At 48.3% G+C, this 16,530-nt stretch overlaps 1 protein-coding gene across 3 annotated transcripts in view; it reads left to right on the forward strand.

The window, feature by feature from the left end:
- The window catches only part of LOC147122540 (netrin receptor UNC5C-like), a 690,555-nt gene that overhangs the window by 472,625 nt on the left and 201,400 nt on the right, over window positions 1–16,530 (forward strand). The window lies entirely within an intron of this gene.

The following is a 16,530-nucleotide window of genomic DNA, read 5'->3' on the forward strand; positions in this document are numbered from 1 at the left end:
TGGCTGTCAACATTGTCAAAAGTCACAAATCATGTGGCGTGTACCCAGAGACTTGAGCACAAAAATCTAGGCTGACACTTGTATTGATTTCTTTGTGGGTTCAACGACGAGACATTTATGAAAGAGAGTGTCTTTTAATCTGAAGTCTGTTCAACTCTTGTTAACAGCATTTACAGGAGACACGATGCTAGTAATCCATCTAGCACGAAACTGAAACTAAACTGAACTGCCTTGCTTGTCTCGGTCACATGACCTCTGCTGGTCAGGCATAAGTAATCAATACATGCAAACATGCTGATAAGGCATCATAATCAAACAGGCAAATAACATCACTATTTGCTGATATCATTACATCTCCTTTTCTTAAAACAAAAGTATTTTACTTTTAACTAACAACATGTTTTCTTTGTATTAATCTGCATTTTAACTGTAACACTTAATGAAATTACATTATCATTATCATGATCAAGGTTTTTTAACCTTGCTTTGTGTGTTCACATGAAATATGTAGAACTTGAAGAAAGAATAAGATAACATTACTTCCTTCTATAACAATAGTCCTTAAATTTGCTCAATGAGTCTCTCAGGAGGCTTCACGTGTCTTGAGGATTTTCTGATTGATTGTCCTTGAATCTGAGTTGTTGCCTCAGATGATGTTTTCTCAGCTGTGTGATCAGGTTGTTCAACAGTATCAGTCTCTTGACCTGCTGTGGCTGGTCCCATGAGAAGATCTCGACGATTTCTTCTCAGAACAGCACCCTCATCTGTCTGTCTGGTGTATGATCTTGGTTGAACTTCACTCAGGACAGTTCCCTTCTGAGTCCATGTGTTTGTTTTGTCTTTGAACCTTACTTGGTCACCAGTGTGGAGTTCAGGTAGGTTTTGTGTTCCTCTGTCATAGTAGTACTTTTGCTTTTCTTTCTGTTGTTCTTTGAACTTCCTCACTTTCTCCCCCTCTTTTGTTTTCAGGAGGTTCTCCGGGATGGGTAGGTTTGACCTTAGCCGACGTCCCATCAGGAGTTGGGCTGGTGACATACCACACTCGAGCGGCGTTGTGCGGTATACAAGCATGCTCTGGTAGAAGTCAGTTCCACTGTCTTTTGCCTTGTACATCAGTCTTTTCACTGTCTGGACCGATTTTTCCACTAGACCATTGGACTGTGGAAAGTGAGGACTTGACGTTGTGTGGACAAAGTCCCACTCTTTGGCAAAGTGTCGGAAACTTGCATTGTAAAACTGGGGTCCGTTGTCTGTGAAGACCTCGCTTGCCACGCCATGTCTGGAGAATATGGCTTTCATACATGTTATCACAGCATCTGCAGTGGTGGTGTACAGTCTACAAACCTCTGGATACAGGGAGTAATAGTCTGTGACTACAAGATAGTCCTTCCCTTGACATACGAATAGGTCAGCGCCTACCTTCTGGTAAGGTCTGTCTGGCGCTGGGTGTGGCTTTAGTGGTTCTACCGGATTGCTTGCTCGATATTTCAGGCATATTGTGCAGTTTGACACCTCATTTGTCACATCTTGGTTGATTCGTGGCCAGTACATCACCTCTCGTGCTCTTTTCTTACACTTTTCGATTCCCAGATGTCCTCCATGGATCTTTTTTAACATCTCTTTTCTCAGACTCTTTGGGATAACTATTTTACTTCCTTTGTAGATGATGTCTTCGACCACTGATAGTTCCGCCCTGCAGTTCCAGTACTCTGCCATGTCAGGTGAGCAGTCTTGCTTCATGTTGGGCCATCCATCCAAGATGCTTTTTCTCCGTCGTCTCATTGGTTCATCTTTGTTTGTCTCAGTCTTTATGAGCTCCATTTTTGCATCTGCTATGGGCAGTGCACTTGTGATCATGTCCACGTAGGCGTTCACTTTTTCATCCATTGTGGTGTTTGCGGGCTCACTTGGGTCAACAGCTCTGGACAACGTGTCTGCTGTATACATCAGTTTACCCGGTGTGTACGCAACATTCAGTGTATAGCGTTGCAGCCTGATCATCATTCTTTGTATTCTAAGCGGACAGCTATTTAGTGGCTTTTGGAACAATGCAATCAAGGGCTTATGGTCAGTCTCTACACTGATTGCTTGTCCTGCCACAAACTGGTGAAATCTTTCACAGGCGTATGTGATGCTGAGCAGCTCCTTTTCTATTTGAGCATATTGCGTCTCCGCGTCTGTCATTGAGCGCGATGCATATGCAATAGGTTGCCAGTAGTCATATTGTTGCAGAAGAACGGCACCGAGCCCACTCTGTGATGCATCTGATGATATCTTGATGGGTCTCGCTGGGTCATAAAACCTCAGAACTGGTTCCTCTGTGAGCAGTTTCTTTAGATCGCTCCATGACTTCTCATGCTCATGATTCCATTCCCACTCTATGTTCTTTTCAGTTAGTCTTCTCAGTGGCGCCATCTTTTCTGAGAGGTTGGATATGAATTTCCCCATGTAGTTGATCATTCCATTAAACCTCTGCACGTCCTTTTTGCATTGTGGCTTTGGCATATTCTCAATGGCGAACACCTTTCTGGGATCTGGTCTGATGCCCTCACTGCTAAGGATATCTCCCACGAATGTCAGTTCTGTCACCCCGAGCTGGCATTTCTCTCTATTCAGCTTCAGGTTTGTTTTCCTTGTTGCTTCCAGCACTTTTTTCAGTCTCTCGTCATGCTCAGTTCTCATGGTTCCCCATACTATGATGTCATCCATTGATGTATCAACTCCCTCCAGGTGCTCATAGATCATATGGATAGTTTTGTGATACACTTCAGGAGCTGAGGCAATGCCAAATGGTAACCTTAAGAATCTGTATCTGCCAAATGGACTGTTGAACGTGCACAGTCTTGAACTTGCTTCGTCCAATTTCATCTGCCAAAATCCTGATGATGCATCTAACTTGCTGAAATACTTTGCATTTGCAAACTGTGCCATGATTTCCTCACGTGTAGGAAGCTTGAAGTGCTCTCTCTTTATTGCTCTGTTTAGATCTCTTGGATCCAGGCAAACTCTGAGCTTTCCATTCTTTTTGTCCACTACGACGAGGGAACTCACCCACTCAGTTGGCTCATCTATCTTCCGAATCACGTTCAGGCTTTCCATCCTGTCCAACTCTGCCTTCAGTTGCTTTTGAAGAGCAAACGGGACTTTTCTGCATGGATGTATGACCGGTGTCATACTTTTATCTACTCTGATCGTGTGTTCTCCTGGAATGCAGCCTAGACCCTTAAATAGGTCGTTGTACTCTTTCATGAGTTCATCATAGACTGTCTCTCCTTCGCTTTCCACAACGAGGACTCTCTTTACCAGGTTCAGTCTCTCACAGGCTTTTAAACCTAGTATGGCTTGCACATCCTTTGGCACCACGATTAATGCTAGCGTGTGCTCTCTGTCCTTGTGTGTTACTTTGACAATGCATCTTCCTTTCACTGGTATATCAGTACCTGAGTATCCTGTCACTTTCACTTTTATTCCATGTATCTTTGGTCTGGGTCTAATTTTCTTAAAATCAGTCTCTGATATCACATTAACTTGTGCTCCAGTATCCAATTTAAATGGAATGTGTATGTCATTCACTTTTAGTGTCAACATCCAGTCTCTATCTTTTTTGTTTTCAGACACAACATCTACATAGAACTCCTCTATCTCGCTTTCATCTACTGTATGGACCTTGCTTTGTTGCGCTTGGTTCTTACAGCAACGGGCATAATGGTTGTTTTTGTTGCAACTATTGCATTTTTTACCATATGCTGGACACTTTTTTGGTGTATGCTGTGTACCGCATCGACTACATGACTTTCGATTGTCCCTTTCATTTTCGTTCACTGGCCACGCCTCTTTTTTCACATTGGCGCTCTTTTTGTTAAACGGTTTGTATCCGTTCATTCTCACAGCATCCACATTGCAGCTACTATCACTGAACAGCTCCTTTGCCTGCGACTTCACAGTTTCTGTAGCCCTACACAGTGCTATGGCTTTTCCCAGGTCTAGATCTTGCTCTCTTAGCAGTCTTTCCCTTAGACCATTATCTGGAATACCACACACCAGTCTGTCTTTTATCAGCGAGTCTGTCAGTCCCCCAAATTCACATGTTTTGCTTCAGTTTCTCAGTTCAGTCACATACTGATCAATAGTCTCTCCCGTTTTCTGTACACATGTGAAAAATCTGTGCCTCTCAAACATCACGTTACGTTTAGGTATGCAGTAGGCCTCAAACTGTTCCATTATTTTATCTAACTTCATTTTGTCTCCATCAGCAGCGAATGTGAAGTTATTATACACCTCCAGCGCTTCATCACCCACGACATGTAAGAACAGTGACGCTTTCATTTTATCACCTTTCTCGTCAGCTCCGATTGCTGATAAATACAACCCAAAACGTTGTTTGAACCTCCTCCAATTTTCAGCCACATTACCTGTCAACTGAAGCGTCGCCGGTGGGTGTAAACCTTCCATTTTTTCACTTCGTTAGCTATTCTCTAATGGTAAGTAACGATGTTCTCTTTTGGCTTGCTAATCTGTGGAGAGCTGATTTAACTTCAGATTTTTTCTCTTCATCTCTTTCAATCACTTCTGACACCATGTATTGATTTCTTTGTGGGTTCAATGACGAGACATTTATGAAAGAGAATGTCTTGTAATCTAAAGTCTGTTCAACTCTTGTTAACAGCATTCACAGGAGACATGATGCTAGTAATCCATCTAGCACGAAACTGAAACTAAACTGAACTGCCTTGCTTGTCTCGGTCACATGACCTCTGCTGGTCAGGCATAAGTAATCAATACATGCAAACATGCTGATAAGGCATCATAATCAAACAGGCAAATACCATCACTATTTGCTGATATCATTACAACACTCCAGTGCAGTACTGAGGGAGCGCTGCACTGTCGGAGGGGCAGTACAGAGGGAGTGCAGCACTGTCAGAGGGGCAGTACTGAGGGAGTGCCACACTGTCGGAGGGGCAGTACTGAGGGAGCGCTGCACTGTCGGAGGGGCAGTACTGAGGGAGCGCTGCACTGTCGGAGGGGCAGTACTGAGGGAGCGCTGCACTGTCGGAGGGACAGTATTGAGGGAGCGCTGCACTGTCGGAGGGGCAATACTGAGGGAGCGCTGCACTGTCGGAGGGGCAGTACTGAGGGAGTGCTGCACTGTCGGAGGGGCAGTACTGAGGGAGTGCTGCACTGTCGGAGGGGCAGTACTGAGGGAGCGCCGCACTGTCGGAGGGGCAGTACTGAGGGAGTGCTGCACTGTCGGAAGGGCAGTACTGAGAGATTGCTGCACTGTCGGAGGGGCAGTACTGAGGGAGCACTGCACTGTCGGAGGGGCAGTACTGAGGGAGTGCTGCACTGTCGGAGGGGCAGTACTGAGGGAGTGCTGCACTGTCGGAGGGGCAGTACTGAGGGAGCGCTGCACGGTCGGAGGGGCAGTACTGAGGGAGTGCTGCACTGTCGGAGGGGCAGTACTGAGGGAGTGCTGCACTGTCAGAAGGGAAGTATTGATGGATTGCTGTACTGTCGGAGGGGCAGTACTGAGGGAGCGCTGCACTGTCGGAGGGGCAATACTGAGGGAGCGCTGCACTGTCGGAGGGGCAGTACTGAGGGAGTGCTGCACTGTCGGAGGGGCAGTACTGAGGGAGTGCTGCACTGTCGGAGGGGCAGTACTGAGGGAGCGCCGCACTGTCGGAGGGGCAGTACTGAGGGAGTGCTGCACTGTCGGAAGGGCAGTACTGAGAGATTGCTGCACTGTCGGAGGGGCAGTACTGAGGGAGCACTGCACTGTCGGAGGGGCAGTACTGAGGGAGTGCTGCACTGTCGGAGGGGCAGTACTGAGGGAGTGCTGCACTGTCGGAGGGGCAGTACTGAGGGAGCGCTGCACGGTCGGAGGGGCAGTACTGAGGGAGTGCTGCACTGTCGGAGGGGCAGTACTGAGGGAGTGCTGCACTGTCAGAAGGGAAGTATTGATGGATTGCTGTACTGTCGGAGGGGCAGTACTGAGGGAGCGCTGCACTGTCAGAGGGGCAGTACTGAGGGAGCGCTGCACTGTCGGAGGGGCAGTACTGAGGGAGTGCTGCACTGTCGGAGGGGCAGTACTGAGGGAGCTCCGCACTGTCGGAGGGGCAGTACTGAGGGAGTGCTGCACTGTCGGAGGGGCAGTACTGAGGGAGTGCTGCACTGTCACAGGGGCAGTACTGAGGGAGCGCTGCACGGTCGGAGGGGCAGTACTGAGGGAGTGCTGCACTGTCGGAAGGGCAGTACTGAGAGATTGCTGCACTGTCGGAGGGGCAGTACTGAGGGAGCACTGCACTGTCGGAGGGGCAGTACTGAGGGAGTGCTGCACTGTCGGAGGGACAGTATTGAGGGAGCGCTGCACTGTCGGAGGGGCAATACTGAGGGAGCGCTGCACTGTCGGAGGGGCAGTACTGAGGGAGTGCTGCACTGTCGGAGGGGCAGTACTGAGGGAGCGCCGCACTGTCGGAGGGGCAGTACTGAGGGAGCGCCGCACTGTCGGAGGGGCAGTACTGAGGGAGTGCTGCACTGTCGGAAGGGCAGTACTGAGAGATTGCTGCACTGTCGGAGGGGCAGTACTGAGGGAGCACTGCACTGTCGGAGGGGCAGTACTGAGGGAGTGCTGCACTGTCGGAGGGGCAGTACTGAGGGAGTGCTGCACTGTCGGAGGGGCAGTACTGAGGGAGCGCTGCACGGCCGGAGGGGCAGTACTGAGGGAGTGCTGCACTGTCGGAGGGGCAGTACTGAGGGAGTGCTGCACTGTCAGAAGGGAAGTATTGATGGATTGCTGTACTGTCGGAGGGGCAGTACTGAGGGAGCGCTGCACTGTCAGAGGGGCAGTACTGAGGGAGCGCTGCACTGTCGGAGGGGCAGTACTGAGGGAGTGCTGCACTGTCGGAGGGGCAGTACTGAGGGAGCTCCGCACTGTCGGAGGGGCAGTACTGAGGGAGTGCTGCACTGTCGGAGGGGCAGTACTGAGGGAGTGCTGCACTGTCACAGGGGCAGTACTGAGGGAGCGCTGCACGGTCGGAGGGGCAGTACTGAGGGAGTGCTGCACTGTCGGAGGGGCAGTACTGAGGGAGTGCTGCACTGTCAGAAGGGCAGTATTGATGGATTGCTGCACTGTCGGAGGGGCAGTACTGAAGGAGCGCTGCACTGTCAGAGGGGCAGTACTGAGGGAGCGCTGCACTGTCGGAGGGGCAGTACTGAGGGAGTGCTGCACTGTCAGAAGGGCAGTATTGATGGATTGCTGCACTGTCGGAGGGGCAGTACTGAGGGAGCGCTGCACTGTCGGAGGGGCAGTACTGAGGGATTGCTGCACTGTCGGAGGGGCAGTACTGAGGGAGCGCTGCACTGTCAGAGGGGCAGTACTGAGGGAGCGCCGCACTGTCAGAGGGGCAGTACTGAGGGAGTGCCGCACTGTCAGAGGGGCAGTACTGAGGGAGTGCTGCACTGTCAGAGGGGCAGTACTGAGGGAGTGTCACACTTTCGGAGGTACCTTCTTTCGGATGAGACGTTAAACCGAGACCTCTGTCTGCTCTGGAGTGGGGACTTGAACCCACAACCATCTGACTCACAGGCAAGGGTGCTACCCACTGTGCCACGGCTGACACCTCAACACTCGGTTGATGTATTGGGGAGGCTGGGATCGGTGCTTAGTTAGTAAAGGAACTCCGCCGCCAAATTCCCGCGTGCGTTCGTGCAGACCAGGCGCCGTGACAGATACAAACTCCCAATTATCCTGCAGGTCAGTCTATTATATGTGAACGAAATGCCAACTCGCCTTTATATGTCTATCAATAAACACACTGAATGTTATAGTATGTAATTCCTGTAACCTATGCTTCCAGTTGCTGTAGTTAGGGAAAGCTAACTAGATTGTGTGCTTGTAATTAAATCTTATAAATAATAGTAAGAGTAATGGATGTGTGAAGTATTCCTCCTACAGCAACAGTTAATGCTGTGTTGATTAATTGCTTTGAAAAAATATACCTGACTCAATATCTATTTGAGAGCAGGATTGTATGTTATAAGAATATCTACAGATGTGGATGATCAAATACTCTGCAGAATACAAAGAATTCCTGTTCTCCTCAGAACAAGGAAACGTGCAATGCCGCTGGCCAAATTGTAATGTTAGATTTGTATCAAGCAGTTCGACATGATTAACTTAGGAGTCTTGGGCATTTTACCTGTGACTTTCCCCGTTCAGCTCTCTCTACCATTCCCCAACTTTCAATCAATTAAGGGGTGATCTAATGGAGGTGTTTAAGATGATTAGAAGTGTTGTGATGGGGTAGATAGAGAGAAGCTATTCCCTCTACCTGGGGTGGGTAGTCCAGAACAAGGGGGACATAACCTTAAAATTAGAGCCAGGCCGTTCAGGGGTGATGTCGGGAAGCACTTCTTCACACAAAGGGCAGTGGAAATCTGGAACTCTCTCCCCCAAAAAGTTGTTGAGGCCGGGGGTCAATTGAAAATGTCAAAACTGAGATTGATAGGTTTTTGTTAGGCAAGGGGATTAAGGGATATGGAACCAAGGCGGCCTGATGGAGTTAAGATGCAGATCAACCACGATCTAATTAAATGGCGGAAGAGGCTCGATGGGCTGAATGGCCTCCTCCTGTTCCTATGTTAGCCTCCTGTACTATTTATAGTAATCTGGGATGTAATGCTTAAGTTATCCACCAGATGGAGCCAAATATTAAGGGTTCACATTCACCAGTTTTTAAGGTAATGGGTCATGTATTCAATGTCCTGGTACACCAGTTTATATGGTAATGTGGCATTGCATTATAGGTATGACTCAGAGGTGAATCCTCCATCTTGCCATCGTACAGTAAGAATTGTGTGCTTTGCTTGCAGCCTGTAAGAGATGTTTCTCTGCTACACCGGGTAAATAAACAGTTGGGTTTTGTTCCTAATATCTCGCTTCTCTCAGTTTCTGACCTTACCACTCGGATATCACACTATTCCAGTCAAGTTTTCTGTGGGCTCCAGGGTTAATTCCGTGACTTCCCCCGCTCCCAGCAAGGAAGCCATGCTGGGCGGGAGCACGGGTCACTGATAGTGCGGCTCAGGGTCAGTACTGGGACTGGGGAGAGGCTGGGAGGAGGCAGGGAGAGCACGGAAGGCTGTGACTGGAGGCCACCTTGAATAGTCTGAATCTTAGGTTAAGATATCAAAAAACTTTACAAAATAAAAACAAGCAGTAAGAAGCAGGACGGCCAGTGTATTCACTTGTCCTGTTCCTAGACCTCTCCCGGAGGGCCTCTTTGGCAAGGCTGGCATTTATTACCCATCCTTAGTTGCCCTTGAGAAGGCAGTGGAGAGTTTTCTTCTTAAACTAGTGGCCATAAATACAAAACAACAACAGAAAATGCTGGAAAAACTCAGCAGGTCAGGCAACATCCGTGGACAGAAATTTGAGCAACTCAAATTTCTGTCCACGGATGTTGCCTGACCTGCTGAGTTTTTCCAGCATTTTCTGTTGTTGTTTCGGATTTCCAACATCCGCAGTATTTTGCTATCGGCCATAAATACAAGATAGTCACCAATAAATCCAATAGGGAATTCAGGAGGAACCTCTTTACCCGGAGAGTGGTGAGAATGTGGAACTCGCTGCCACAGGGAGTGGTTGAGGCGAATAGCAGAGATGCATTTATGGGGAAGCTGGATAAACACATGAGGGAGAAAGGTACAGAAGGTTATGCTGATTGGCTTAGATGAAGAGGGGACGAGGCTCGTGTGGAGCATAAACCCCGGCACGGACCAGTTGGGCCGAATGGCCTGTTTCTGTGCTGTACATTCGGTGTAAGTCTATGTAACCGCTGCAGTCCGTGCGGTGAAGGTGTTCCCACAGGGCCGTGAGGTAGGGAGTTCCAGGACTCGGACAATGAAGGAACGACCGGTCCATATCCAAGTCAGGTTAACCTAGCCGTAACCAAGACACAAGGCACGCCAAAGACTTCCTGAGCACTCCTTGTCCCAATTACTGGGCTTGAGAGCTCTGCAGCGCGCATCTTTACGATATAATGTACGGGCCCAGTTCGACAAATAAAGGCCTTTTTCGAAAAGCTGCCTTTTGGAAAAGCTCACTCAGGATTGCGCCCTGGGGCCTCATAAAAATGCTGATCTTATGAAATTAAGAAAGATAAATAAAATAACGCAGCTCAGAGGAACCTGCAAATTGAAAAGAAATAAAGAGGCAAAATGAGAAAAAGAGTAGGGCATTTTTTATTGGGGCCGAGGAGACGGGAAGGGAAGAAGCGCATTCTCCTCTCACTATTTAAAATGGCAATATCCCTGGCTGTTAGGGGATTATTATTCAAATGGATTTCACTTGCCTTTTGCAGTTTCCCCTGATGATTTGATTTTGATATGTGCTGTAGGATAATGACGGGCATTATTTCCTCGCCACTATTCCAAACAAGTTGTGGACCAGTTATCTCAAATGGTGATTTCTTTTTTCTTTGCCTCAGGCTGTGCAAGCACCATATTGCAGCGACACACTCACGGGTTTAATAGGATAGATCAAAGCCATTTGCGTGCCGCTGGTAATTATTGTATTGTTTAAATCACCTAACTCCGCTCTTCAGCGTGAAGCCAATCTGGACGGGCAATTGAGTGTTGTCTATGAAATGGAAAACTATAATCTGGGAGGCCTGGGGGATGGGCTGTATCTGTTGTTCACTGCCTTCAGTGTACCTGCGGTGCTATGTTTAACTGGAGCCGCGCTTATGACGATCCTTTAATATGCGTGTACGACTCCGCCGCGATACGGATAATACTGTAATGAATGTCGTTCGTCACTTGTCTACATGACCCTATCTGGAGCCCGTTGGCCCCCATCACCACTGATGTAATAAAACTCACTACGCACTTGGTTTGAGTTTAAAGCAAGGCTTTAATCAACTTGTTTCAGAACATGGAAGTCTAGTTGTACTTCACTAGTTCCTTGTCTTACAAAATGTCCCTGACAAGCTGGGGCCCACGCCCAAGTATTTATACTCCTTGGATGGTGCCACCAGCTGGCCGTCCAGCGTCATTTCATAAGTAGTTTCTTGATGATGAGGTTTATAACAACCACCCTTTGTTGGTGGCTGTGCAGACTTCCGGGAAGATTGCTTAGTTGTCGGGTTTGGTATTGTAGGGAGGAGCGGAGCATAGGAACAGGACTAGACCATTCAGCCCCTCGAGCCTGTTCTGCCATTCAATTAGATCATGGCCGATCTGTATCTTAACTCTATCTATCCGCCTTGGTCCCGCATCCCTTAATACCCTTGTCTAACAGAAATCTATCAATCCCCGGGTTGAAATTTTCAATCGATCCCCAGCCTCAACAGCTTTTTGGGGGGAGAGAGTTCCAGATTTCCACTCCCCTTTGTGTGAAGAAGTGCTTCCTGACATCACCCCTGAACGGCCTGGCTCTAATTTTAAGGTGACGCCCCCTTGTTCTGGACTCTCTCTCTCACCAGAGGAAAGAGTTTCTCTCTATCTACCCTGTCGAATCCTTTAATCATCTTAAACACCTCAATTATATCGCCCCTTCATCTTCTATACTCGAGGGAATACAAGCCCAGTCTGTGCAAACTGTCCTCAGAATTGAACCCTTTTAGCCCCCGGTATCATTCTGGTGAATCTGCGCTGCTCCCCCTCCAAGGCCAGTGTATCCTTCCTGAGGTGCGGGGCCCAGAACTGAACGCAGTGCTCTAAATGGGTATACAAGGAGCCATGACCCTGTATCTTCAATTTGTTGGTTGGTGGGAGATGTACAAGAACGTGCATGTATATAGCACCTTTAATGTAGAAAAACATCCCAAGGTGCTTAAAGAACATACAAGCTGCCAGCGTTAGGAAAATGGGCGGAGGGAGACAAGTGGCACAGATTGCAAATCCATAATTTAATCATACAGAGCTTTATTTATTTATATGACAGATTTACATGATTAGGTGTCAGCCGTGTCTCAGTGGGTAGCACTCTTGCCTCTGAGTCGGAAAGTCATGGGTTCAAGCCCCACTCCAGAGACTTAGACTTAACTGAAGCTGACACTTGTGTGACGCGCTGTCTGAGTTGCTCTCTTTTGGATGAGAACTAAAAGATCCCATGGCACGATTTCAAAAAGAATATAGGAGTTCTCCCGGTGTCCTGGGCAGCATTTATTCCTCAGCCAACACCACCAAAAACCGACGATCTGATCATTTATCTCGCTGCTGTTTGTGGGAGCTTGCTGTGCGTGAATTGGCTGCCGTGTGTTTCCTACATTACAACAGTACTTCACTGAAAAAGAATTGCATTTGTACAGCGCCTGATTGGGGATAAATATTGGATAAACACCGGGGATAACCCCCTTGCTCTTCTTCAAAATGGTGCCATGAAATCTTTTACGTTCACTCTGAGAGACGAGGCCTCGCTTTAACGTCTCATCTGAAAGACGGGCACCTCCGACAGTGTAGTTCTCCCTCAGGGCTGGGGCATCAGGGACGTGAACCCACAACCATCTTGAGCTCAGAGATGAGAGTGCTACCCACTGAGCTACGGCTGACACCGCAGTGCGCTGGCTGTAAAGCGCTTTGGGCAGCCCTGTGGTCGGGAAAGGCTCTATATAAATACAAGTAGTTCTTCTTTAATCAGCATTGATGCCAAACCTCCTGGTCACCTTGGGTTTTTGTGGGGTGATTTGATTTTACCTGGAGGGCAGAAGGCTCCTATGAATCCAGAGTGGAAGAGGTGGAGGGGGAAACCTTATGTAATTTATTCTTCCGGCTTCCCTGAAGATAGAATTATGACTGGACAAACAAAAGGAAAGTAGTATTTTCGGCAAATTGATTTGGATAAACAGCGGCCTGCTTAAAAAGGTCACTGCTCTGTAAGTAGAATACTGACCATTAAAGATAAAAGAAAAACGTGTCTGTCAGGAGAAAGGTCAAGGGAAACAACAAAAATACTCTTGAGTTTGCGACTTTCGCTTCAGGGCTGCTCACACTGACACACAACTCTCAAAGCGAAGCCGTTATATTAATTTGGATTGACTTGGTTGACAGATGATTGAAGGAATTTTCTTTTTGTTTTTCCTCAGCACCCAAAGTCACTTTTTTTTTGTAGCAAGAGAATTTCTTTACTAACAGCGCGCACTGCTTGGGGCCGAGTGGCCTACTCCTGCTCCTAATTCGTATGTTCGCTTGTGGCGTTGCAGGTGGTGGTCTCGAGGACGGTTATAACACCTCCCTCTCCGCCTCTGCTGCCCTCTCTCCTCTCCTCCCCCCTTTTAGCACCAAGGCAAAGAAGCATAGTAGTCCTGGACGCGTGGTTAAGACGATGGGTTAGAAATGCATTGGGGATCCCCCCCCCCCCCCCCGGCCCACGCAGGTCAAATAACTCCGACTGCGAGTGTGCTTGTGTGGTACTAAGTATCATTTGAGTAAATAAGGAGAGACTGTTTCTATTGGCAGGAGGGTCGGTAACCAAGGACACAGATTTACGATAATTGGCAAAAGAACCAGAGGGAGAGATGAGGAGACATTTTTTCACACAGCGAGTTGTTGTGATCTGGAACGCGCTGCCTGAAAGGGCGGTGGAAGCAGATTCAATAGCAACTTTCAAAAGGAAATTGGATTAATATTTGAAAAGCAAAAAAAAATTGCAGGGCTGTGGGGAAAGAGCAGGGGGGAGTGGGACTAATTGGAGAGCTCTTTCAAAGAGCCGGCACAGGCTCCCAGTCCGGCAATGCTTCGATTTTAAAACTCTCATCCTTGTTTTCAAATTGTTCCATGGCCTCGCCCCCCCCTCCCTATCTCTGTAATCTCCTCCAGTCCTACAACTCACTGAGATCTCTGCACGACGGAGCGGCTGAGGGACATCGTGCTCCCACTACCACGGGAAGCCATTGTATTGACTCTGAACGTGGCGCTGTATGTATAGCTGACGCGTCCCTACGGGGAGTAAGCATTCCATTGTACTTGTACTGGTTACATATGGCAAATAAAGCTGAACTGAACTGAACTGAACTTCCAATTCTGGCCTCTTACACATCCCCGATTATCATTGCTCCACCATTGGCACCCATCGCTTCTGTTGCCTGGGCCCCAAGCTCTGGAATTCCCTCCCTAAACCTCTCCGCCTCGCTACCTCTCTTTCCTCCTTTAAGACGCTCCTTAAAACCTACCTCTCCACTTGCCATCTCCTTACGTAGCTCGGTGTCACGTTTTTGTCTGCTAACGCTCCTGTGAAGCACCTTGGGATGTTTGACTGCATTAAAGGTGCTATATAAATGCAGGTTGTTGATGTTTAAGTGAAACTATGGCCAAAAGGATCCCACAAGATAAGTGGGGCCTTGCACAAAGCGGTCAGCTCATCAAAAAATCTCAGGCAAATGCGCAAGAGGCCGTGCCAGTGGCACGAGATCTCGCAAGGTATTGCTCTATAGATGTGTCATTTGTGCTGATTTCCTGCTATGAGCCCATGCTCACTAGGAGGTGTGTGGAGACGACTCAAGCCTGTTTCACGTTGGCACTTGTGGGTAACAGAGAGGGGGAAATGAAAGCGAAATACTAGACTTGCTGGAAATCTGAAATAAAAACAGAAGATGCTGGAAAACACACAGGAACAGCCGTTGGCCATTCAGCCCCTCGAACCTGTTCCGCCATTCAATTCGATCATGGCTGACCGAAACAAAAGATGGGTCCAGCAGAGGTGCAAATGGTTGCTCCACCATTGGCGCCCATCCCTTCTGTTGCCTGGGCCCTAAGCTCTGGAATTCCCTCCCTAAACTCTCCGCCTCTCTACCCCTCTTTCCTCCTTTAAGACGCTCCTTAAAAACCTGCCTCTTTGACCCTCCTTAACATCTCCTTACGTAGCTCAGTGTCACGTTTTTGTCTGCTAACGCTCCTGTGAAGCGCCTTGGGATGTTTTAAAGGTGCTATATAAATGCAAGAGGAGGAGGGAAACATGGAAACTCAGGCATGGAGGAGAAGGCTCCCATGGCCTTTTACTCCATCCTTCTGGGTTCAGGTACGGATGAAAACTGACTCTTTGCCCCACCCAATCACTCACCCAGGATCAGGCTGCTGGCAGGGTGGGAGGACCACAGTATTTGTCGGTGATTGTACTCTGTGGATTATAACTGCTGCCAACTGGGAAAAAAACCCAGAGCTGTTGGCTGTAAACCTAGTTCCTCAGCACAGTTTGTAATTTAGCGACACATTTATGGATTAAGTTGCAGAATGGGTTGAGGCGAATTGAATAGATAAAAGAAAAAAGAAAGATTTGCATTCCTATAGCACCTTTCACGACCTCAGGACGTCCCAAAGTGCTTTACAACCAATAAAGTACTTTTTGAAGTGTAGTCACTGTTGTAATGTAGGAAATGCGGCAGCCAATTGTGCACAGCAAGCTCCCACAAAACAGCAATGTGATAATGACCAGTTAATCTGTTTTAGTGATGTTGATTGAAGGATAAATATTGGCCCCAGGACACGGGGAATAACCCCCCCTGCTCTTGTTTGAAATAGTGGCCGTGGGATCTTTTACGCCCACCTGAGAGAGCAGACGGGGCCTCGGTTTAACGGCTCATCTGAAAGACGGCACCTCCGACAGTGCAGCACTGCACTGGGAGTGTCAGACTGGATTATTGTGCTCAAGTCTCTGGAGTGAGAACTTGAACCCACGAACTTCTGAGTCAGACACGGGAGTGCTACCCTTCTTCTTCTTCTTAGGCAGTCCCTCGGAACCGAGGATGACTTGCTTCCACATTAAAAATTAGTTCTCAGGTGACTGATGAGTCCAATGCGGGACCTACAGTCTCTGTCACAGGCGGGGCAGACGGTGGTTGAAGGGGCGGGTGGGTGGGGTGCTTGGGTAGACGTGCGCTCCTTGCGCTGCCTGCGCTTGGCTTCCGCTTGCTCCCGGCGAAGAGACTCGAGGTATTCGGCGCCTTCCGACCATGAGCTTAGTGCCGGGTTTGAGGTCCTGGTCTTGAAACACTCTCTTCCTCAGGCGACCGAAGGCTGCACTGACACACTGATGGATTTCAGGGGAGGCAAGGTAAACACATGAGGGAGAAAGAAATAGAAGGCAGTGCTAATACGCTGAGATGTAGAAAGGTGGGAGGAAACTCGTGTGGAGCATAGACCAGGGCCAATGGCCTGTTTCTGTGCTGTGAATTCTGTGTCATTCTATGTCATTGAAATTTTCACAACAGTTACGTTGGTTAGAGACGATTTTTTTGTGGGGCAGGGGACAGATCTTAAAGATCCAAAGGCTAATTTCCTAGTCTTCCATTGTTGGCGGGGAGTTTGGTTTGTCTTTAGCGTTATTGGAAATTCGGAGCAGACAGCACGCGGTTTTCCAACCATTATGGTCAGATGATCGTGCGCCGCACTCGCTTAATTTTCCGATGATCCCATGATGCTATTCGAGGAAGAGCAGGGGCGTTCTCCCCGGGTGTCCTGTCCCCACATTTATCCTTCGACCAACAACCTCACTAACAACAGATTATCTGGTCATTATCCCATTGCTGTTTGTGG

This window comes from Somniosus microcephalus, chromosome 2, assembly GCF_052327205.1.
Source record: "Somniosus microcephalus isolate GS21.2 chromosome 2, FLI_Smic_1.0, whole genome shotgun sequence".
Lineage (NCBI taxonomy): Eukaryota > Metazoa > Chordata > Chondrichthyes > Squaliformes > Somniosidae > Somniosus > Somniosus microcephalus.